Raw genomic sequence first — 25389 nt, forward strand, 5'->3', positions numbered from 1 at the left:
GTAGTTGCACTTCGTGATTGACCGAGTGAGCGAGAATGCACAATGAACCAGACAAAATTTTGTTTGGGAGAATCAAATGATTTTCACTGTACATACCAACTCACTTAAAATTTTTTTCATTAAATGACCAATAACAACATCGGCCACGACCAAAGGCTGTGCTACTGAGGAAGAGTATTATAGGATAGGATATGTATTAATAGGAATGGGAGAATGTCTGGGATATGTCTTGGTAAACAATACGATCTCAATATAAAGTATGGTGCAACAAATGATAATCTTTCGGAATTTGTAAAACACCAGAAAGTCGGCTGCCAGGACATCTGCCACATTCTTCATTTGTAAATTTTCCACTTTTGCTATTACGATCAGCAAGTATTTCTGAATATATCGACCGATTGAACCATTATAGAACAAAAACAAATGAACGTATATCGCAATGAAAAATTATTTTGAAAACCCCCTTTCACCACAATACATATATTCAAATAAGAGAATCAAATAATGTTAAATAATCTCACTCGGTTTTCTCGGAGATGGCTGAACCGATTTTGATAGACTTAGATTTAAATGAAAGGTCTCGTGATCCCATACGGAATTCCTGAATTTCATCCGGATCCGACTTCCGGTTCCGGAGTTGTTCAATATTGTGCACTGTCACTTAAACTGGCGGAACAAAAACCGTAAAAAATGTTATAAACTGGACTCTATACCGTCATTCCCAATCTTAGGGTCAATTGAAAGGTCCTACCAAAAATTACTGCATATTTTCGGATGCGACAAACATTTAAATCGTAATTTAGAGTGCGTATTATTAGAGTTTGTATGTCATGTTAATTGGTGGCCGTACGAACTGACTTTGATTATACCGGTTCTCGGGTTCCGGTGCCGGAAGTGCATATAAAAGTGAACCCACTTCGTTTTCTTAAGGATGACCTACGCAATCAAAGCACTGTTTTATTCTGTATGTTATACTAGTTAATGCACAAACAATCTCTTGGTTTCTTTCAAAAATCGAAGAAAAATTTTTTGAATAGAATACCACAATATTATACATGAGAAAGGCATCATTACATCACTAGGTGGATTAAAACAGGTTTATCATTCAAAATACGAATAACATAAGAAAAGAAAACGAACTTTGTCAGATAAAACTATTCTTAGAAGCTAGAAGAAATAGAAAAGAAAGAGTTCTCCATAGAAATTAAGAATAGATATTTTCAAATTTGTATGTTGAAGAAGGGAAAGTTTAGTAAAACAATACAATCACATTTGAAACACTGTATAATATCTAGTAATCGTAATTAGAAAAAGCAAAGCTCCTGAAATTGTGGCAGTACGAAGTATGAAACTGCGATAAATTTTATTACACATTTTTCCAAATCTTAACAAGATCGTTCAAGCGAAATCATTTATTTCAATTTTGTACTCGACTCACCAGAGAACCCATATCCTGCTGAGACTAACTAATTCGTTTTCCCATTTCACATTTGCATTCCACCAGAAAGCTCCCTAGGTGATCTACTAAATACTAAACCAAGCATCAAGACAACCTGTTCAGTAGAAAAATTAGTGGGCTCGATTGACGTAACCCACTAGATACGTGTTCCTTTACAATACATACATACACAATTTAAGTTGGCAATGAGATTTAAACTGATGGAAAAAGATAGTACTGGTGACGAATCGCTATTAAAAAAATGGCGACTAGAAAGGAATAAAAGGCCGGATGCGTCAAATGGTCAAATACGGAGAAAAGCCTAATAATAAAACGTCGAATATAACGAAAGGTAAAATGCAAGAAATAATAGAATAACCAGTACAGTAAAACTTCATGCAATTCAATTGAAACCGAATGTGAAACACGCTGACGATCTCTCTACTGCAGTAAACTTCACACTCTGACACACACACAACGTTCACTGACTTACCGAATGGGCAGCATTTAGTTTTTCAATCGATTCTCTTCAAATCAAAGATCAGTTTAACCACCGTCAGTTGATCTCTTGAAGTAACAAAATATCTCTTTCAATAGTGTGAGAGCGGCCTTCAAATGAGGTTCATTCAAACATTCGAATTGGTTCAAGATAATAGATAAAAGACAAACCAGGTAGCTGAAATATCAATTACAGAATACTCCTCCTTCAGTTTTCATTTTTAATATTTTACTCCTTCATAATTCTATACATTTTTTTTTTTTTTTTTTTTTTTTTAATAACTATTTATTGGAATATGAGTTAAAATTAAATTATTAAGATTTAAATTGGGTGTTCAGCCACAAGTGGTGACTTTTCAGCCCTGTTATATATATATATATATATATATATATATATATATATATATATATATATATATATATATATATATATATATATATATATATGATTTGGTTATTACCATGAAGACATCATTTGCTTCCGCAATTCTGAGATTTTTGTGTAGGGAAAATTCTAAACCTACTTGTATTGTGTAATGGGGAAAAGGAACTTATATACTAACTTACTAACTAATACAGAGAGCGAATCGATTCAATTGAAGATTGCATCGATTTTTGTCGGAATTTGCTTATAATATTATGTGACATTACATCTAATGGTTCTATATTTGTGAGTCTGTGTAACTCATTTGTACTAAACCAGGGAGGACGCTTCAGAATCATTTTCAGAATTTTATTCTGAATCCTTTGAAGCGTTTTCTTCCTGGTGGAGCAACAGCTTGACCAAATTGGTACCGCATAAAGCATGGCTGGTCTGAAAATTTGTTTATAAATTAACAATTTGTTTTTTAGACAGAGCTTAGAATTTCTGTTTATAAGAGGATATAAACATTTAATATATTTATTACACTTCGCTTGGATTGCTTCAATGTGATCCTTGAAAGTGAGTTTTTTGTCATACGTTAAACCTAAGTATTTAGCTTGATCAGACCATGTCAATTCCAAGCCATTCAATTTGAGAATGTGATTATTGTTTGGTTTTAGAAAAGAAGCTCTTGGCTTGTGAGGAAAGATAATTAATTGCGTTTTTGCTGCATTTGGTTTAATTTTCCATTTTGACAGATAATCACTGAAAATATTTAAACTTCTTTGTAGGCGACTGCAGATCACTCTTAGATTTCTACCTGTGGCTAACAGACTTGTGTCGTCACAGAATAGCGATTTCTGACAACCAACGGGTAGATTTGGAAGATCAGAAGTGAAAATATTATACAAGATTGGAGCTACACTCGAACCCTGCGGAACACCGGCTCGTACGGGTAGCAATTCAGATTTACAATTCTGATAGCTAACCTGAAGAGTACGATCAGTTAAATAATTTTGAATCATTTTGATCAAATAAATAGGAAACTGGAAATCAGACATTTTTGCTATTAAACCTTTGTGCCAAACACTGTCGAATGCTTTTTCTATGTCTAGAAAAGCAACTCCAGTGGATAACCCAGAAGATTTATTTGATTTTATCATGTTCGTTACTCTGACAAGTTGATGAGTAGTTGAATGTTCATGACGAAATCCAAACTGCTCTGGTAAAAAAATTGAATTCTCATTTATATGAGTCATCATTCTTAACAAGATAATTTTTTCAAAAAGTTTACTGATAGAAGAAAGTAAACTAATTGGGCGATAACTTGATGTTTCTGCTGGGTTTTTATCAGGTTTTAGGATAGGAATTACTTTAGCGTTTTTCCATCTTTTTGGGAAGTAAGCTAATGAAAAACACTTGTTGAAAATTTTAACCAGGAGTCTCAAGGCAACATCGGGAAGATTTTTAATAAGAATATTAAAAATTCCATCATTACCAGGAGCCTTCATGTTTTTGAGTTTCCTAATAATTGATTTAATTTCATCAAAATTCGTCTCAATAATGTCATCGTGTGATAACACTTGGGTTGAAATATGATCATACTTCAGTGAGACTTCATTTTCAATAGGACTCACAACGTTTAAATTAAAATTGTGGACACTCTCGAACTGCTGAGCAAGTTTTTGAGCTTTTTCACCATTTGTAAGAAGTATTTGATTTCCTTCCTTGAGAGCAGGAATTGGTTTCTGAGGTTTCTTAAGAACCTTAGAAAGTTTCCAGAAAGGTTTAGAATATGGTTTAATTTGTTCAACTTCTTTAGCGAAATTTTCATTTCGCAAAAGAGTAAATCTATGTTTAATTTCTTTTTGTAAATCCTTAACTATGTTTTTCATAGCAGGATCACGAGAACGTTGATATTGTCGTCGACGAACATTCTTCAACCGAATGAGCAGTTGAAGATTGTCATCGATGATAGGAGAATTTAATTTAGTTTGAGCTTTGGGAACTGAAAGATTTCTAGCTTCGATAATATAATGATTCAAATTATCAATTGCTGTGTCGATGTCCGCAGAATTTTCTAAAATAGTTTCATGATCCACATGATTTTCAATGTGAGATCTGTAATCCAACCAATTAGCTCTATGATAGTTGAAAATAGAACTAATTGGATTAATTATAGCTTCGTTGGAAAGTCTGAATGTTACAGGAAGATGATCTGAGTCAAAATCAGCATGAGTAATCGGTTCACTACAAATGTGACTTTGATCTGTTAGAACCAGATCAATTGTAGACGGGTTTTTCACGGAAGAGAAACAAGTAGGATTACTGGGATGAAGAACTGTAAAGTAACCAGCTGAGAGTTGATTATGAAGTATTTTACCATTACTGTTATTTTGCCTACAATTCCACTGGACATGCTTAGCATTTAAGTCCCCTATTACGAAAAATTTCGATCGATATCTTGTAAGTTTTTGCAAATCGCCTTTAAAGAAATTTAATTGTTCGCCGGTGCATTGGAATGGCAAATATGCTCCAGCGATGAAATAAATTCCATGAATGGTTTCAACTTCGATTCCCAAGCTTTCAATAACTTTAGTATTGAAAGAAGGTAAAATTCGATGTTTAATTTGCCGTTGGACAAAAATGGCAACTCCACCACCAATTCCAGTAAACCTGTCAAATCGATGAACCACATAATGTGGATTACTTTTCAATTTTACATTTGGTTTAAGAAAAGTTTCTGTCACAATGGCAATATGAATTTTGTGAACTTTGAGAAAATTATAAAATTCATCTTCACTCGATTTCAAAGATCGAGCATTCCAATTTAAAATATTCAAATAATTATTTAACATCACTGTTAAATTTTAAATTCATTATAATATTATTTGCAAATTTCCATCCGATTTGAAATGCTTCAAAAAGTGATGAAGTCGAATTCATTTGGATGATCATTTGAAAAAGTTGATCTTGTAGGTAGATCATTTTATTTTCAGTTATATCGCCTAAATCGACTTCATTTAAAGAAGCGAATGGCATTGAAGGAATATTTGTAGGTAGACTGCCATTAGAAGAAGATGATTTGGCCGGTCTACCTATTAATAAATTGTTTTCGTTAGAAGAAGAACTGCAAGGCGGTCCTGTGTTTTGATTATTTACATTAGAAGAAATAGGAGATAGATTTCTATCTAATATACCAGCATAACTGACATTAGAAGAAGATGATGACGAGGTCGATCTACCTGTCAATAAATTGTTTTCGTTAGAAGACGAATTGGCAGGTGCCTTAGAAGAATTTTCAGGTATATTCTGTAAATTTAAGGTCGTTGATTTGACTTGTTGTCTAAGCGAACGAGCGTTTAAAATTTTTTCCCTGACAGGACATTTCAAATAATTGGATTTATGATTTCCATTGCAATTTGAACATGAAAATTTATCAGTGGTTTCATTCATTGGACAAACGTCTTTCGAATGCGATTTACCACAATTCAAACACCGTATATCCATATGACAATTTTTGGTTCCATGACCGAAGCCTTGGCAACGACGACATTGCGTTAAGTTAGCAATACGATTATGCCGTTTATAATGTTCCCAATGAATTTTAATGTGGGAAATGAAACGTACTTTTTCTAAAGTTTTCAAATTGTTTACATCACTTCGATTGAAGTGTATTAGGTAAAGTTCATGGGAAATTCCAGAGCGTGGTTTAGAAGTACCATTCGCTCTTTTTTTCATAAGTATTACTTGGGAAGGGGCAAAACCAAGCAATTCTTTTAGTTCATTTTTAATTTCATCAATACTTTGATCATTTGATAATCCTTTCAAGACAGCCTTGAAGGGTCTGTCTGATTTTATATCATATGAATAAAATTTATGAAGTTTTTCGGACAAATATCGAATAAGACGTTCGTAATCTTCCAATCCATCCACCAAGACTCGACATTCTCCTCTTCGTCCGATTTGAAATGAGACTTTTACTTCCGGGAGAAAAGTAGAAAGCTCAGTACGGAATGCTTTGAAGTCGGAAATCATCACCGTCACTGGTGGCATAGATTGATGTTTCTTCCCAGAACGACAAGCGTCCATTTTGGGAATTTTTGAAGAATTTTCTTCTATGTCGCTACAATCGGATTCAGGAAGAATCTCGTAAATATTGTTAGACGGCATAGGATCAACGGAAGGGAAATCCGTCCGTTGTCTTTTATTTTTACATTCAGATTCTATAAGATCGTGAATGTTATTAGAAAAATGTTGAATAACGGATTGTGATTTATTCCGTATTGAATTATTTTTAGCCTTAGGCTTGTTGCCTTTCCGGTTGGACGCAGGCATTTTTGAAATTAATGAAATTTTAAATTAAATTAACTAGGCTAAATTAGTCTTCGATTAGACTCCTAGCTAGCCTTAAAAAAGGCTGATTAATTTCTTAGTCACTCTAATATCACTCTTTGTATCACTTAGTCACTCTAATATCACTCTTTGTATCACTTAGTCACTTAGTTAGTGATTCAGGTAGCCTTGAAAAAGACTGAAGCCTTGAATCAATGAAACTCTAGGTAGCCAGAAAAAAATTCCAGGAGCCAAGAGCTATACGCGTGCGGTGCGAACGACTGTTCAACACCGACTGATAATTCTATACATAAAAACTTGCTCAGTACTAAGAGCGAATACTATGAAGGTGCTAGACTACTTGGCTTGTTTGCTTGAGAGTCTGCTTAGATTGAACTTTATTAGGAACCAAAACCGAACACGCGAACCCAGAATATAGACTTTATTTGTCGTGATTTGTATTTGTTTTGTAGCCGACAAAATTAAACCAATAGCCCAAATGTATGCAATTATATGTTTGTACACGATACGGATATCGATATTTAAGCTTCTCTTCGCCAAACTTGTGTTCAAGTTTTGTATGCAAGCAGTTTTTTTTATAGCGTTTCTCTACCATTACAACCATTCTGCGATTTCGGTTGAAGCGAGTTTCTTATTATCAATCATCTTATACAAATTGGAAATTAATCTAATGCACTCCAAATTTACCCTGGGGTAGTTGTCAATTTCTCAGGCGAATCGACATAACATGGAATTTCATCCGAACTTGCATGACACAAGCATACCAATTAAAGCTTCAAATCGTTTTATGGCACTTTTTGTCTTGCTGTCTAGCAACAACCTACCCCTAGCATGCTACTCATTGGACTGAAACGTTAGCTATAATTTTGCTTATATTTATAGCTTCGTGTGCTTCCAACAGCTTCGCTTTTGCATCGATTGACCAATCAAAGCGCTGCATTCCCTTTGATATATCGCTTACTCCTTCGAAACCTTCGACTATGGCAGGGAAATCCGGTATGCCGGAGATTTTTTGCAGACAAAATAGGACACTGCTAGCTATTAATCAACATTTTAATGATATACAATTAAAAATAGATGGCTATGAACATTCAAATCAATACGTAGAAATATTTCCAATCAAATGGTGACATAATATTAATAATTTATGCAAAATTGACTGAGCTGTAATTGTTCAAAACCTGACCACATTTCTACGTGTATTTTTCTTGAGTTTCTAGTTTGCACGCCTATATAGAAAACAAAAATGTGTTCCACATTAAAAGTCGAATACGACGGAAGGACGAATTCTAGATGACTGCTACACATATTTGCTGAATATCAACTGTTAAACCAAATTGATCTCCAGAGTTGAACACAGCTTAAGAGTTAAGCCGAGGCGGTCTCGAACGTCTTAAACCCTCTAATTTTATAAAGAAGTAAAATAATTGCATTTCACGATTATTTGTTGAAAAAAGCGGTGTCAATCTTCGATTGCTAAAACATAAATCACTATAGGAAAATTTCCTCAATAATGCTACACAACTGAAAATATTTCCTTCGTATACAACTGCTATTACTACTACTATCAGTTACAATAACTATATTCGCTTTGTTTCACGAAAGTTCTGCTTTCCGTCATTCTCTACTTTGTGTGCTCAAGAACGATCTTCATCAACTTCATTAAGATATTATTTTATGTTACAATTAACACAGGAGTCAATAATCCGGGCAAACGTGTTGATCACAGTTTTGAGATCCTAAAAGGCAAACAAACTATGTTTAAGTAAACCGGGCAAACGAGTGGATCACAGGTTTGTGTGCGAGAGTCCGCCGTTTCTGACTCGGACTGGCGGAGACCTTGACGGCTTATTGCAGCCACGGTTCCTTGCCATCGTAAATGCGGCTCCGCCGCATAATTTTATATTACCATTTCTTTTGGTTTTTCATGACAGTGTTTCCACTACCGACTTTCTCAACGTTCACCCTTCTTCAGTATTCGACCTTTCGTCGTATTCGACTTTTTGGTATCTCGACTATCTTTTGGTATCTTGACTATCCGTTACTTCAACTTTTTGTTATATTCGACCTTTTGATGAACTTTTCATATTTCGACTTTTTGTCATTCGACGTTTTATCATTCGACCTTCGAATTTTTTAGTTTCGCTTGTTTGGGCCCCTCTGGGCAATTTTGCTTGATTTCCGACTCAATCATTTCCGATCGAATCAGTAGTGATTTTTTTTAGAATTTTGATCTTTAATGATCTCGACTTGACATGATTATGATCTTACAAAAATTGAAATCACTTAGTGATCAGAGCAGTTGTGATAACGCAACGATGAAATTTTATGTTGGCTTAGATCACTTGTGATAAAATCAGTTGTGATTATTGTTATGTAATCACAGTGAAAACAGACTTTTGAACCGAGACCCGGAGGGCCAATTGTCAAATACAATTCGAATCAGTTCGTCGCAAAATGTCTATGTGTGTATGTGACACAAATATGCATTTGATTTTCTCAGAGATATATTTTCACTAACTTAGATTCATATGAAAGGTCGTAATCTCCCATAGAACACTTTTGACATTCCGGAGTTACAGGGTGAAGTGTTTTAAAAGTAGAAAACCGTCATTTAAAGTGATGATGCAGTAAAGAAAAACGAAAATTCGGGTGGCTCCCTGTTCCGGAAATAGTGATCAATACGGAACTTTCTTGATTTTGTCAGATTCGTCTAACCGATTTCGACAAAGTTAGGCTTAAATGAAAGATTTTATTGGTTCCATAGGCTGCGATTGAATTTCATCTAGATCCGACTTCCAGTTCCGGAGTTACAGGATAAAGTGTGTTTATCGTCATTCAGAGCGATGATGCAAAAAAGGAAAAAAAAATCTTTCAAATTTCACTTATAACTGTTTACCAATTGGAAAGGTTATGTAAGTTTATTCTCAAATATTACTAGCTTTTATTCAAGTTTAAAATAAGTTATTTTGAAAGAATCCTCTAGCGATAGGGTAACAGAGGTATTTTGGCCCGCTTTATGATCGATTTTATTTTGGCCCACTTTGTAAAAATATCCACCAAATGTTTTAATATCTTTGAAAAATCCTTCCGCAATAGGTAATTTAATGTGATTAGCTTCAAACTGATGCAACATGGGTTACCTAAGATCGTTTGAATCCTTATAGTTTGTTAGGTGGGCCAAAATATATGAAGTGGCCAAAATACCACTGTTACCCTATTTATGAAAATATGAGTAACCTGTACCTGTCCTAAGCTTAAATGAATGTGTAATCAAACAAAACAATGTTTTTCACACCCGTTTTGCAGTGATCTAGCTTGATCTAATGCAAGCCATTTGTTTCTTTTCGTGAACCGATTAAATAGTGCTGGAAAAGTGTATGATACTTTGTACGTCACGTTTGAAGCTCACAAAGCATTACCACTGGTTTCATCCCGAATTTTCGCCTTTTCGCTGTTTCATCCGTCTATCTTTTCTCTAGGTTTGTTTTTCGTTGGCGTTTTACTTTATCTTTTTTCCCTGGGTAAGAAACCATAGAATATCCTTCAGTTTTAGCTCATCATACAAATGATAATTAATGCTAGTTGCATCTATGAACGGTGAAAAAAACGGTGAAATATCTTTTTTCTGACTTTGCTTCGAAGTCTTATTTTGAAACTATGAAAAATTGAGTTCGACTAATCAAAAGATACTGCTGGCATTTTCATAAGTTCTAGAAATAGATTTCTTCTAATAAGAACGACCTATCAATAGTTGGTACATATACCGTAGAAAACTGCAGCGACCACACACAATGAGATCCCGTTTTACCCCAATTTATTTCATACCTCCAAAAATCATTGTGTTTTTGGTCAATTTTTTCCCAACTGTGCAATGATTGGCAAACGTGAATCAGACAATGTAAATGTATATGTGTTAATTTGATTTATATAAATCACTCAAACCACTGAGTAGTCTTGTTGTTTTTTTTTTATGGGCAGTAAGAGCATTGATTAAATACATTGCAGATTTCCTTGGAAACAGAGATGGTTGGGTGTGCTGTTTTTTTTTTGTACTGCATCTTATTGAAATCCATGCTGATTGCTGATTGTTTAACTAATGTCAAACCTAGTTTCAACGGCATGGAACAGAAATTCAAGTCAGTTTCGGACCTGATTTTTATGTCGATTTGTCGATTTTCGTGACATTTATCTCAGTTTCGTGACATTTATTGGTTTCATAAAATTGTCCTGGGTCAGTTAGTTAAATTTCTCAAACAAAATTCACATAAGACTACGTTTTGCCAGATTAATTGTTTTAACAAATAAACATCTAAATGAAGGAGATAATTTTAAATTTGATACTCCTTCGTACTATAAAAGCATTCTGCAATCGGCGAAGCAAAACAGTTTCTTCAAAAGTTTAGTTTATTGAGCAATAGCAGCACGACGGTTGAAAACAATATTGAATTATAATGAATCATAACTGGGTAAAACCTCCGACCTAACACTTCCGGCAAAGGGAAAAATTTATGCCGTCATGACGACCTGGGATGACAAAATCTGTTTTGGTATGTTAAAAGCGACAGTAAACACATTCAACCTTGTGTAAATAATTTGTGTACTGTTGTTCGTGTTGAAAACTGTGCAATTAAAGTACCACACCGTTTTGTTTGTAAGACATTCACACTATTTAGGGATATTGTTCGTATATTCGTAAAAATTGAAGAGAGACAGTATTTGGAACAATTGATTTCGACTTGTGCGATGATTCATTTTCGTGAAACAAACTCATCTTTTTCCTGTCTAACTTCATACTTTGGCCGATTTCTTTGCAATTGTATTTGATAGTTTCATCAGCTTTCAAAAGGTCGTAGTAGATCACACCGGTTAGGTTCCACCACACACTCACAGCATGACCATCCGACCGTATTCATTTGGCCGTCGATGTCAATTATTCACCTGGATTAACCCTCGATTCCTTGCGTTTAGGGTTCTTCAATAAATCTACTTTTCGTCACCAGTCACATAAATCGAAAATGATGAAAAATGAATGCGTCGCTTGATAATTGTGAGAACGAGACGTATTTTCTGTCATCGATAAGCAGCTTCAAAATCGTGTTCCTTTTTTCGTTTTCCCACTTATTTGTTTTCGGCATTATGTGAAAAGTATGCAATATCGATATTCAACCAATGCTTCGACATTGAGAATGACAGATATCGATTCACAGTGATTTTTATTGTAGATGCTCGTATCTGTATTGTTTTTCAAATTGGCAAAGAAGTTCTGGTGTACAGTAACTTGATTTTTATCATATGTTGATAGCTGCGAGACGTATTTTCTGTCATCGATAAGCAGCTTCAAAATCGTGTTCCTTTTTTCGTTTTCCCACTTATTTGTTTTCGGCATTATGTGAAAAGTATGCAATATCGATATTCAACCAATGCTTCGACATTGAGAATGACAGATATCGATTCACAGTGATTTTTATTGTGGATGCTCGTATCTGTATTGTTTTTCAAATTGGCAAAGAAGTTCTGGTGTACAGTAACTTGATTTTTATCATATGTTGATAGCTTTTTAATATATCAAAGAAAGAATGAGAATCGTAATATATTGGTAATTCGGTTTCGTCTTGTCGTAGGGAAATGAGAGCCGTTGGTCAGAAAGTCAGGGAGAGAGTCATCTTTTGCTGCAGTGAGACGAACAGAGACATTTGAAGTCTCTGTTCGTTTGTTTTAACTGCTGATGATGCTGAGATTGTATTTTTTCATTGAAAACGCATGACTAGGGATGTCGGATATTTCGAATTACTCGATTATTTAATAATCGAGTATAATTTTGAAACTAATCGATTGAAATTTATTCGATTATCTGGGTTAATAATCGATTACTCGATTATTCATTCGACTTTTAGTGTAGGATTTTTTAAATTATTCGATTAGCTCAATAATCGAATATTAGTTTTAGGCTAATCGATTAAATATTACTCGATTATCTGGGTTATTAATCGATTACTCGTTTAATCGATCGATATTACGACATCCCTACGCATGACAACTTTTATCTCTGCTCTCAGCTCTCCTCAGATTTCTTAAGACTTTTATTGTCAAATGGAATAAATAAACGAAGAAATAACGACTTGTCATGTGAATGAAATCAATAGAAATGTTCTTTGCAAGATTACATTTCCTTTACCACCTATTGTAGTTTGATTGGTTGAGTGGTTCCATAAATAAAATAAAACTAGATTCCCTAGTGTGATAGTACTGTAGTTGAGCAACCCGTGACACCAAAAGCGCCGTCTGGTGTAGAATGGGTGCGTAAATGCTCCTAAAATGCATGTACAAAGTTGCCTGCGAATTTAACACAACCACAGTAGCATAGTGTCTCAGTGTCTTAGTGTCAGTAGGATCCATAGTACTAGCCATGCAATGATTCTGTACACTAAGACTCGGCTGCGAAGTCTGTTGACACAGAAAGGCCAAATTCCACCAAAGGAATGTAATGCCAAGACTTTGCTTTACAGTAGCATAAATCAAAGAAACATAGATTTCCCACTGACAGCGCTTCAAGTGAGAAACGGGTGTACTTTTTTTCCATTAGCTACTGTGGTTGTGTTAAATTCGCAGGCAGCTTTGTAAATGCATTTTAGGAGCATTTACGCACCCATTCTACACCAAACGGCGCTTTTGGTGTCACGGGATGCTCAACTACAGTACTATCACACTGGGGAATCTAGTTTTATTTTATTTATGACAGTAGCTAATGGAAAAAGTACACCCGTGTCTCACTTAAAGCGCTGTCAGTGTCACCGTACAGTGGGATATTCGATTTACGGTGGTTCACTAATCCTATCTTCATGCAGTATTTTTTCGTCGCTATGAGAAGTATCGTCGCGGGCCTATGCTGCATTTTAAACCTGTTTCTACTGTTTGGTTTAATAACGAAATTAATTATGTCCCATTTATCTTTCTGAGTTTACTTGCAAGATATCCGATATTTGTTCAACGAGAGTAGTCTTTAAAAGGTAGTACAAAAAGACTGCAAAAAGCTTGATATTTTTTTCGAAGACGTGATTTGCACCCAATCAATTAAATTAAATGATGGGAACATATAACTAAATATTGTGATCATAAAACTGCAACTCTGCAGTTGCACAGTTTTTGATGAAAACAGGTGGTAAACCGTCAGGCCCTGCACCTTTTGAACCATCGATAGTTAACATCTTACGGAGGATGTCTTGCTGGCTAAAAAATATGCGTGGAATATCCAGATGATAATTAGGCAAGCCGCTCAAGTACGATTCTGACAAGGGTGGTGAGTTATTACTTAGCACACTTTGAAAGAACGACGAGTTATAGACAATGAGGTAGAAACAGATGAGGCAAACCTAACACTTTTGTGTTAGTGAAATTAACTTTGCTTCAGTACGCCAAGTAAAATTCAAAACCACGTGTTTGCTTTCGTCACACCATTCGAACTAGTTGGCATTGAATCAAAGTATGTTTATTTTTCATGTACGAACTATTCTCAAAGTTTTGGTTACAAATGCAAGCAATCCACGTGATCTGCACCACCTGTTTATATCACACTGTGTTATAGATGTTCGGGTAAGCATTTTTTCAAACCCGAACTTTTACCCGTACCCTGCCCAAACCCTGAAAAATGCTCCGAAACATTAAAAAAACTCGAAACCCGACCACTTTTTTTAATCCGAACCCGTTGAAACTGAGAAAATCGGCACTCGTACCTGATGCAAACCCGACAAATATATCTTTTTTTATACCAGAACCCGAACAATACTCGTCGGATTCCGGTCGAGGTTTAGGTACACTGGGGTCTCTTCTTACGCGGGGGATACGTACCGCATAAAAAACCGCGCAAAAAAACCGCATAACTTCGGAAATCCGCGTAACTTCGGAAATTCGCGTAAAAAAAAACGCGTAACTTCGGAAATCCGCGTAAAAAAAACTCCAAACTGAAGAAATTTTTTTTTATGGAAAAATATCTTAGAAATGCATGAAACGTCCAGATCTGATGAACACCCAGAAAAATTTAATAATAATGATCACAAAAACAGTGCAAACTCGGGTGTATTTAAGCGAAAGCCCGTGAGAGCGATTCTTACGAGAAGAATGTGGTTCACTCGTACCAGCTTCTTTAAATAGGAGCGCACACTTAAAGTCTGTCTATTCCACACTGAGGAGAAAAGCACATTCCTTGCTGTGCGGTGTTCGTCTAGGTGCATCCTCAACGTAAGCATGAAACTTACACGCTGGTGTATCACTCTAGTGAAATGTCATCATTGGGTGTGACTGGTTCTGTACACTCTGAATCGACTGCGAAGTATGTTGAAACAGATGGTCAAATTCCACTACAGGAATGTAATACCAAGGCTTTGCTTTGGGTGTGACATTTTCTTGAAAGTTTGATATTTAGCGTAAAACTAGCTTAGAGTTCAATGTTTGCATGTGTCTGTCAAGTTGGTATCAAATGGTTTCTAAACAAGAAGTGTTTCTACACGCGATCGTGGAAAATCCAGATCATTTCCACAAGTGGATCGCGAAATAGTTTGAAATTGACAATTCGACTGTAACTAATGTGGTATAATTGTTCTAGGAGACCTACCATAGACGACTTTGCGGCGACCTTGAAACGGAAAAAACGAAGAAATTCAGTTCCGTTAACTCAAGGAAGATAAAGAATTACTTCAATCACAATCCAAACCTTTCGATTCGGGACGTGGCCAAGAAGGTCAATTCGTCCGTCTGCTCGAACTAGACTGGACCTCATGTCTTCAAGGTAAGAGAGATGCCAAATCGAACCGATTTAAAGAACACAGTGGCCAAATTCCTTGGGAAGCTGTACCAAGAGCAGTTGGCGAGGCCGAAATGCATTGTAACGGATGACGAGTCGTACATTGTAGCGGACACCAAATACAAATCTTCGGCCTGGATTTTTCCGGCGGCAAATTCCACCGAATGATCCGGAGGAACAAATTTGCTAAGAAGTACTTATTGTAGTAAAGCTTGCTTCAGATAGAATTGAAACAAAGACAATTGCCTGTATTTAAGTTATTTATTATTGAATTTAAGATCTTTTTTTTATACAAATGTAGCGTTTTCTTCATACTTTTAAGAAAAAATACGGATAAAATTATTCGTCACGGTTTCGAAGGAATTCTCGAATTTTTCCTGTAACACGGCTCATTAGGCGGCGCACACCTTCTTCGTCCATCGTTTTAGCTATCTTATTCCATCAGGTCGTCATCTGATTGATGTCTTTGACAACCTTTCCCTTTGCCTTGAGTCTCCTCTTCATGATTGCCCAGTATTTCTCAATAGGGCGGAACTGGGGGCAGTTGTGTGGGTTTTAGGTTTTTCGGAACAAACTGGACCCCTTTCTCTGATATCCGATATTTGTTCAACGAGAGTAGTCTTTAAAAGGTAGTACAAAAAGACTGCAAAAAGCTTGATATTTTTTTCGAAGACGTGATTTGCACCCAATCAATTAAATTAAATGATGGGAACATATAACTAAATATTGTGATCATAAAACTGCAACTCTGCAGTTGCACAGTTTTTGATGAAAACAGGTGGTAAACCGTCAGGCCCTGCACCTTTTGAACCATCGATAGTTAACATCTTACGGAGGATGTCTTGCTGGCTAAAAAATATGCGTGGAATATCCAGATGATAATTAGGCAAGCCGCTCAAGTACGATTCTGACAAGGGTGGTGAGTTATTACTTAGCACACTTTGAAAGAACGACGAGTTATAGACAATGAGGTAGAAACAGATGAGGCAAACCTAACACTTTTGTGTTAGTGAAATTAACTTTGCTTCAGTACGCCAAGTAAAATTCAAAACCACGTGTTTGCTTTCGTCACACCATTCGAACTAGTTGGCATTGAATCAAAGTATGTTTATTTTTCATGTACGAACTATTCTCAAAGTTTTGGTTACAAATGCAAGCAATCCACGTGATCTGCACCACCTGTTTATATCACACTGTGTTATAGATGTTCGGGTAAGCATTTTTTCAAACCCGAACTTTTACCCGTACCCTGCCCAAACCCTGAAAAATGCTCCGAAACATTAAAAAAACTCGAAACCCGACCACTTTTTTTAATCCGAACCCGTTGAAACTGAGAAAATCGGCACTCGTACCTGATGCAAACCCGACAAATATATCTTTTTTTATACCAGAACCCGAACAATACTCGTCGGATTCCGGTCGAGGTTTAGGTACACTGGGGTCTCTTCTTACGCGGGGGATACGTACCGCATAAAAAACCGCGCAAAAAAACCGCATAACTTCGGAAATCCGCGTAACTTCGGAAATTCGCGTAAAAAAAAACGCGTAACTTCGGAAATCCGCGTAAAAAAAACTCCAAACTGAAGAAATTTTTTTTTATGGAAAAATATCTTAGAAATGCATGAAACGTCCAGATCTGATGAACACCCAGAAAAATTTAATAATAATGATCACAAAAACAGTGCAAACTCGGGTGTATTTAAGCGAAAGCCCGTGAGAGCGATTCTTACGAGAAGAATGTGGTTCACTCGTACCAGCTTCTTTAAATAGGAGCGCACACTTAAAGTCTGTCTATTCCACACTGAGGAGAAAAGCACATTCCTTGCTGTGCGGTGTTCGTCTAGGTGCATCCTCAACGTAAGCATGAAACTTACACGCTGGTGTATCACTCTAGTGAAATGTCATCATTGGGTGTGACTGGTTCTGTACACTCTGAATCGACTGCGAAGTATGTTGAAACAGATGGTCAAATTCCACTACAGGAATGTAATACCAAGGCTTTGCTTTGGGTGTGACATTTTCTTGAAAGTTTGATATTTAGCGTAAAACTAGCTTAGAGTTCAATGTTTGCATGTGTCTGTCAAGTTGGTATCAAATGGTTTCTAAACAAGAAGTGTTTCTACACGCGATCGTGGAAAATCCAGATCATTTCCACAAGTGGATCGCGAAATAGTTTGAAATTGACAATTCGACTGTAACTAATGTGGTATAATTGTTCTAGGAGACCTACCATAGACGACTTTGCGGCGACCTTGAAACGGAAAAAACGAAGAAATTCAGTTCCGTTAACTCAAGGAAGATAAAGAATTACTTCAATCACAATCCAAACCTTTCGATTCGGGACGTGGCCAAGAAGGTCAATTCGTCCGTCTGCTCGAACTAGACTGGACCTCATGTCTTCAAGGTAAGAGAGATGCCAAATCGAACCGATTTAAAGAACACAGTGGCCAAATTCCTTGGGAAGCTGTACCAAGAGCAGTTGGCGAGGCCGAAATGCATTGTAACGGATGACGAGTCGTACATTGTAGCGGACACCAAATACAAATCTTCGGCCTGGATTTTTCCGGCGGCAAATTCCACCGAATGATCCGGAGGAACAAATTTGCTAAGAAGTACTTATTGTAGTAAAGCTTGCTTCAGATAGAATTGAAACAAAGACAATTGCCTGTATTTAAGTTATTTATTATTGAATTTAAGATCTTTTTTTTATACAAATGTAGCGTTTTCTTCATACTTTTAAGAAAAAATACGGATAAAATTATTCGTCACGGTTTCGAAGGAATTCTCGAATTTTTCCTGTAACACGGCTCATTAGGCGGCGCACACCTTCTTCGTCCATCGTTTTAGCTATCTTATTCCATCAGGTCGTCATCTGATTGATGTCTTTGACAACCTTTCCCTTTGCCTTGAGTCTCCTCTTCATGATTGCCCAGTATTTCTCAATAGGGCGGAACTGGGGGCAGTTGTGTGGGTTTTAGGTTTTTCGGAACAAACTGGACCCCTTTCTCTGCATACCATTTTTGAACGACTTTGCTGTAATGGCAGCTTGCCAAATCTGGCCAAAACATTACGGGATGGTCGTGGGATCGAATGAACGGCAAAATTCGTTTTTGGAGACACTCTTTTTGGTATAGTTTCGATGTCATTGTCTTATTTGTAACGAAAACTTTCGTTTTTTTGCCACAGCTGCAAATGCCCTGTCAAATCATAAATTTTCTTGCAAATTTGTCGGCAAAAACAAATTTAAATTTGGCTGGAACATCCTCCCGAGTCGTTGCCAAGTAAAATTTTTGACCTGGGATTTGCTCGAAGTCAGCATAGGTTTCATCGTCCATCAGAAGACACCCGTCGAACTGGTCATATAGTTTCCGAGCACGAATGTTGACCACACTATTCTATTTTATGGTCTGATTTGGCTGTTTGCTAGCTCGATACGACTTGATTCCTTCCCAGAGTCGAGTTCTCCTCACGGTACTATGGGCAGCACCGAATTTTCTGGCCGAATCACGGTCCGACAGATTAGGATTCCACTTAATCGTCTTCAAAATCTTACCACGCAGTTTCCTGTCGACAGTTCCACTCCGACGATTGGCTTGAGGCTTCCGAATCGTCGTCAATGTTTCCTTATACCGCTTGATAACGCGCCATACGGTATTTCTGGGCAATTTCAGCTGTTTAGCTAGCCTAGATGCAATGAATTTTCCAAATAACTGTGCACAATTTTTTCCCTTCTTTCGGCTTCCATGTTGATTGTTTACAAAGTACAGTCGATTTGCGGAATGTCAAAAATCATACGTGAAGCTGACAAAATTCCCGAGACGTGGGCGTCAAGAACTTCCAAATCCGTCCACCAGGAGCGCCACAATATGAGCAAAAGTTTGTTCCAATTCTAAATGAAGCAAGCTTTATCACGTGCGGTCTGTTGGTACAGAAAATTCAGGAAGCCGTACATAACGATCGGTACCACCTACTGTGTATCGTGGAATGCCTCCAGAAGCACCTTCTGTTGCCCCTTTTCCGGTCCCACGAAGGAGACACATCCTATGTTGGCTGAATTTGGCATTAAGCTGTTATGCGAAACGAGTGATACGAAGCCAACAATTATGCTTTTGTTACGAATCCGCTAAACTCACCAGAACTTCGCTCAATAGAAAAGTTCTGGGCGATTACGAGATGTGAGCTCCAGAAAACAGTGAAGGTCTTCAAATACGACAAGCATTTGAAGAAGGAGATGATAAAAATGTGTAAGAAAGATGTTGCAAGTGTTGCGTTAAGTTCAAGGTGAACAGAACATGGTTTATATGTCAAAGTTTGGCTTAAATTAGCTTATACGTCAATTAGGGGTTAGCCAAATTTTGTGCTAGGGCACATAACCGTTTTTATTATTTTTTACGTTTCGTCTTTGACTCATCAGTGCAGAGCAGTTCAAATTGAACGGCTTATAGCTTATACGTGTTTAATTATTCGCTGAGCATTTCAACAATGTTCGATTTAAAATGAATTTTTGGTGATCATTTTTGTCTGCTGCATTTTTTCGAGTGTAGTCTTTGAATCGTGATATACCGGGGAAGAATAATTTTTTAATCGAAACCGAGAAACTAATCAGCTGAAGATTCACGATAGATTACGGTGCTTCCTCCTTTCCACTATCTGTTATTTGTTGACGCACTCTCATCAATAAATACAACTAGCGGCTAGGTTCGCTGAATGGGAGTGCAATTCTGTCCGGTCGAATAAGCAAAATTGCGATTCGTTATAGCCGAAGTACTGCGGAGCAATTACACGAGATTTCTCATACGACTGAACCTATGAATTATTGATGCCCTATTCGCACCATGTTGGGTGTTTTTGTTTTCCCACTCAATTATTCCCCTTCAGTTTACTTTGCAGTTCATGAGTAATTAGTAGGCTCTGGAAACAATGTATATTGCTGTTCGGGAACGTCTCCTTCCGGAGACCGGTCAAATGGGCGGGCAAGTCATGGTTCGATAATAGTTTATCCACCGTGCTACGATTGTCCGCGGAAAAAAATTCCATCGAACCAAAACTTTCGATGGTATGAATATCGCCCCGCGCCAGTCTCGTCTTTTCAGTGTGGTTCTATTTCAGTTTATAAAAACATTGAAACTGTTGGAATGTCCAAAATGATACAATTACATTGAGGTCTGTTTTACGCGGGTTATACGTACTGCGTAAAAAACACGTAACTTCAGAAATTCGTCGTTAAAAAAACCCGCAAAACTAAAGAAATATTTTTGTATGTCTAAGAGCAAATTCAGCAGCTGCAAGATTCATATGGGTGGTCTATAATGTAAATGAAACTGAAACAAACGTATCCCCAGCAATCCGTTTTAGTTTTATTTATTCGACCAGTTCTACTGTCAAATTTAAAACTGGTATACATTGCCGTTCTATTTTTTCTATATTTGAAACACAGATAAAACACTGCTGGGGCTGCCAGTTTATTTTGTTATAATTTCTAGATTTAAATTTTAAAACTGACATAAATTATGCATCTAGAACTAGAACACTCCTGAATATGCCCTAATGTCTTAGAAATGCATGAAACATCCAGATCTGGTGTAATAAATTATAATATTTTTTTGATATTTTTTTGAAAAAATAATATAATTTATTTTATAATATTTTTTTGAAAAAAATCGAAAGTTTTCGGTGTCAGAGTTGACTAGAAAATCGAAAACCCCGTAACTTCGGAGACCCGCGCAGAAAAGCCGAATAAAATATCACATAAAAAATCGTAAAAAAGACCTGTAGAGTGTATTTAAATATACAATTTGACATTCAAAACACTTAACTACGGGTAACAGTAGAATGGAATCTTGTGTCCACTTTCTTGAATGCAAGTTAATGCAGTCCGTCTGAAACAGTATCATTATTCCATTCTATACGGGTAGGTCACTAGGCTTCGTCTGATTCTTACCAATTAATGAATACTAGAGCGACATTCGCTGGCATGAAAACACTGACTGGTCAGATGTTCACAAAGCTCAATTGGTATGTGTAATACGCAATACGAACTGGTCTCGCACCAACAACACACTCGCATAAGCACTGTTTCTTCGTAGTCGAAACTCACTTTCCGACAAGACACGCTCGGATCTCCGTATGTACCATCAAAACACTTGTCATATTCGGCGAAATCACTTCATTGACCTCCGAGCAAATGATCTATTCAGTCAGTTACAGATTTTGCGGCGAATAAATTGAAGTAAAATGTCGGTGCTTACTAACATGCCTCGGTAGAAGAGAATTCATACGTCTGCTCGAACTCGCGCCCGTCACTTCAATGAAACCTCGCCGATGTAGTAAGACGAATGCACAGCATTCCTCCGCATTTCTGTTCGAGGAAGATGATCTCTCAATCCGAGTGATAATGCAAATCCCTGCTTGGCAATGCCGGTGAACAGTTATGTGCATCGGTCGGCACGATACGATTAGGGAAATTACCTTAACTGAGTATATTGTTGGATACAATAGAATAAGGTACCTGATTTTATAGAAAAACATCATATTCTGGAATAGATGGTACTAGGTGTCAACGGTGTTTCTCAAATTGAGTAAATCGTTTGTTTGATTTATGCTGTTCCTGTTGTCTGTTTCTAGGAGCTCTATAGTTGAATCAGTTTACATTGCCAGTTTATTCCATCGCAGATGCGCGCTGAACTATCCAAGTCTGAACGAGTTTATTTTTGAGCAACAAAAAATGATATTAGGTTAATTGATTGGAGCAGAGAATCAGCTACTGAAAAGGAGATTTAATCGTTTATTCCATGTCGTAATCGGACAAACACGTAATTGATTGATCGATGCATCTTGAAGAAGCACTGCTTCCTTATAAATCCAACAAAAAAGTTTTATTGTTATTACACTCTGGCTTTAGCGATGATGAATGATGATAGTTTCTTGTTGAAGGTGTTGATGCCAACCATAAAACACGAAATATTTCGTTTGATTTAGGGCCTACTCATGGAGTGGAGCCTTCTAAGCCATTCGTTGACGTCATCAGGGGCGTCAACACATTGTCCCCTCCGTTGCATACCGGCTCATAGGGCCAAGTTTGTAAACCGTTAGACCGATTTGTTCTTGCTTGCCAGCGATTGTTTTCAGCTTCTGGCTGGAGCAGATTAGTTGCATAATTTGTACTGATTATCATTACAGTTGGAAGTAATTGGATAATTGAAATGCTAGTTAACATGCACAGCCCGCAAGCAGTGTCTGTTTGGACTGATGTTACATTGTGTGTATAAGTTTCCGTTGTGGGGAATTTCTATTGATGAATATTTCCTGTTGTGATAGATTGTCGGGGGTTTTGGAAACATTTCAGAATAACTACTTGTTGTGACATACGACGGAAATGGCGCAGTGCAGTAGAAGAACGGCATATGTTTTGTGACTATCGGGTGATCTTATAACATATTTATACCTTTCGTGCTATATATTTTACCGACACTAGAACGCTCCATTGTTACATTTTCTGCATAACAAGGTCAAGTTTTCTCGGCCCTTAAGCATTTTTATGAATAGCTGATGCAATACCTACCGTATTGCGACCACTTGTTGATCGAGGTAAAGAACAATTTATGCCCGGTTTTTTTAAACGGTCATTGAGCAGCATGTTAATTCTGACATCGAAAGGGTAGTTCTAACCGATTCGGTGCTTGTCCAGAATTAGTCACAGTGTTGGGGAAGGGAAAAAATCTGCTCTTTCGATTATTGTTCCAATTAAGACTTGACTAGTTGTCGTTTCCGTTCAAAGTGAGTGCTGACAATTGATTTATACTATCTTGCCAGCGGAAATCTATAGGAAAAAGGTTGAAAAATCTGTATGATTGAATATTCAACTTAACTACGATTAGATTAGATTGGGAATTGTAGCCTGAATGTTGAAATTACTCAAAGCAAAGAACCATTGCATGGCTGGTGCTACGATTCTACTGACACTAGGAATCCTTCCAGGTCAGGGCTCGAACATACGACAACTGGTTTGTAAGACCAGTGCCCTATGCACAGTTGCCCGGGACAATGTTGAAGCTACTCAACACGCCGTTCTATCAAAATCAACAATAAAACGTTGGTTTGTTGACTTCAAACGTGGTCATAGAGACACCGATGATGCAGATCGCAGTGGACGTCCGAATGAGGCGGTAACACCAGAAAACATAAAAAATGCACAAAATCGTTTTGAATGATCGAAACGTGAAATTGCGTTAGTTAGCTAACACCGTAAAGATATCAAATGAACGTGTTGGCTTTATATTGCCTGAGCATTCGACTATGAGAAATCTCTGTTCAAAGTGGTTGCCGCGGTTGTTTACTTTTGACCAAAAACTGGAACGTGTTGCTGAATCTCAGCAGTGTTTGGCCATTCATTCATGTTTAAACGTAACAAACCGGAATTTTTGCTTCGATATGCGACAATGGATGAAACATGGATTCATCACATCACTCCGGAATCGAAACGATCGTCATATGAGTGAACAGCAACTGGTGAGCCTCGTCCAAAGCGCCCGTAAGCATAACAGTCTCCTGAAAAGGTCATGGCCACGGTATTTTGGGATATGCGGAGTGTAATACTTATCGACTATTTCGAGAAAGGAAATACCATTAATAGTGAATAGCGTTATTGGAGCGTTTAAAGGCTGAAATTGCAAAGAAACGACCGCATATGGAAAAGAAAAAAATTTTGCTTCATCAAGACAACGCACCGTGTCACAAGTCAATCAAAACAATGGCAAAACTACATGAATTTAACTTCGAATTGCTCCCAACTCCACCGTATTCGCCAAATTTGGCTCCCAGCGATTACTGGCTGTTCGCAGACCTGAAAAAATGCTCGCCGGTAAGAAATTTCGCACGAATGAAGAGGTTATCGCTGTCACTGAATACTTGCGTTGCTCTTGATAAAGATTACTTTGATTAATAAAGTTAATTTTGAACCAAAAAAATCATGTTCTCTTTGTTCGGCCCGAGGCTTTTCAGCCCATGTGTCACAATCAAACATTTGGTTCATACAAAAATTCCTAATTAGGGGATCGTGCCACCTAAGCCAATTTGTTCTGCTCGTTTTAGTTCTTGGCGAAATGGCTCGCTCCCATGGGGTCTAACAGTTTTGAAAAATCATTTATTATTTTCTTTATATTTTCTCATAGTAAAACATTTTAAGAATATTATGTGAAATTTTCAAGCCTGTCGGAACAAAACTTAGCAAGTTATGGGCTTTTATCGTTGCTTATCTCATACTGCGAAGAAGTAAGAGCTCGGCGCACAGGCCCAAGATTTCTGCTGAGCAACTCCAGGAATGAGTAGACGAAAAAGTGATAAAATCAGAATCGACCTTCTCCGATTGGGATGAAACTTTGCACATGGCTTCAGTATGGCAAACGATAAGTTTTGAACCGATTGAGAGGTCAATCCGACTCACGACTGAGTTTTAAAAAGGGCGTATGTATTTTTGCATTTCACAAAAATTGCCTTTTTCAAATCGTTGTAACTTGGAAACCGTTAATTGTACAAAAATGGTGTTCAGGAAGAAGTTGTAGGGAAGAAGTTGGGCACTCTAAAAAAAATATACACTGAAAAAAAAATTTGATTTTTTTTCTCGATAATTACAAAATAATCCGAAAAAGTTAGATAAAAAAGAGCATGGTTCTAATTTTTTTTGATAATTTTTTATTTTAAACATTTAACGGTTTACGAGTTACAACGATTTAAAAAAGGCAATTTTTGTGAAATGCAAAAATACATACGCCCTTTATAAAAATCAGTCGTGAGTCGGATTGACCTCTCAATCGGTTCAAAACTTATGGTTTGCCATACTGAAGCCATGTTCAAAGTTTTATCCAAATCCGAGAAGGTCGAGTCTGATGATCTGCTAAGCATTTCTGGAATTGCTCTGCTTCGATCGACTTAAAT

At 37.0% G+C, this 25389-nt stretch overlaps 1 protein-coding gene across 3 annotated transcripts in view; it reads right to left on the reverse strand.

The window, feature by feature from the left end:
- LOC131440358 (beta-alanyl-bioamine nonribosomal peptide synthetase ebony) overlaps positions 1-25389 on the reverse strand; it is a 102543-nt gene that overhangs the window by 73366 nt on the left and 3788 nt on the right. Inside the window, exon 1 of one of the 3 annotated variants that reach the window (XM_058611607.1) lies at positions 21398-21755. The exons of the other annotated variants lie outside the window; for them this stretch is intronic. The gene's annotated coding sequence lies outside the window, so the exon portion shown is untranslated. Of the gene's footprint in view, positions 1-21397; positions 21756-25389 lie in introns of those variants that run through there. 3 annotated transcript variants of the gene reach the window in all.

Source organism: Malaya genurostris, chromosome 1, assembly GCF_030247185.1.
Source record: "Malaya genurostris strain Urasoe2022 chromosome 1, Malgen_1.1, whole genome shotgun sequence".
Taxonomy (NCBI): Eukaryota; Metazoa; Arthropoda; class Insecta; order Diptera; family Culicidae; genus Malaya; species Malaya genurostris.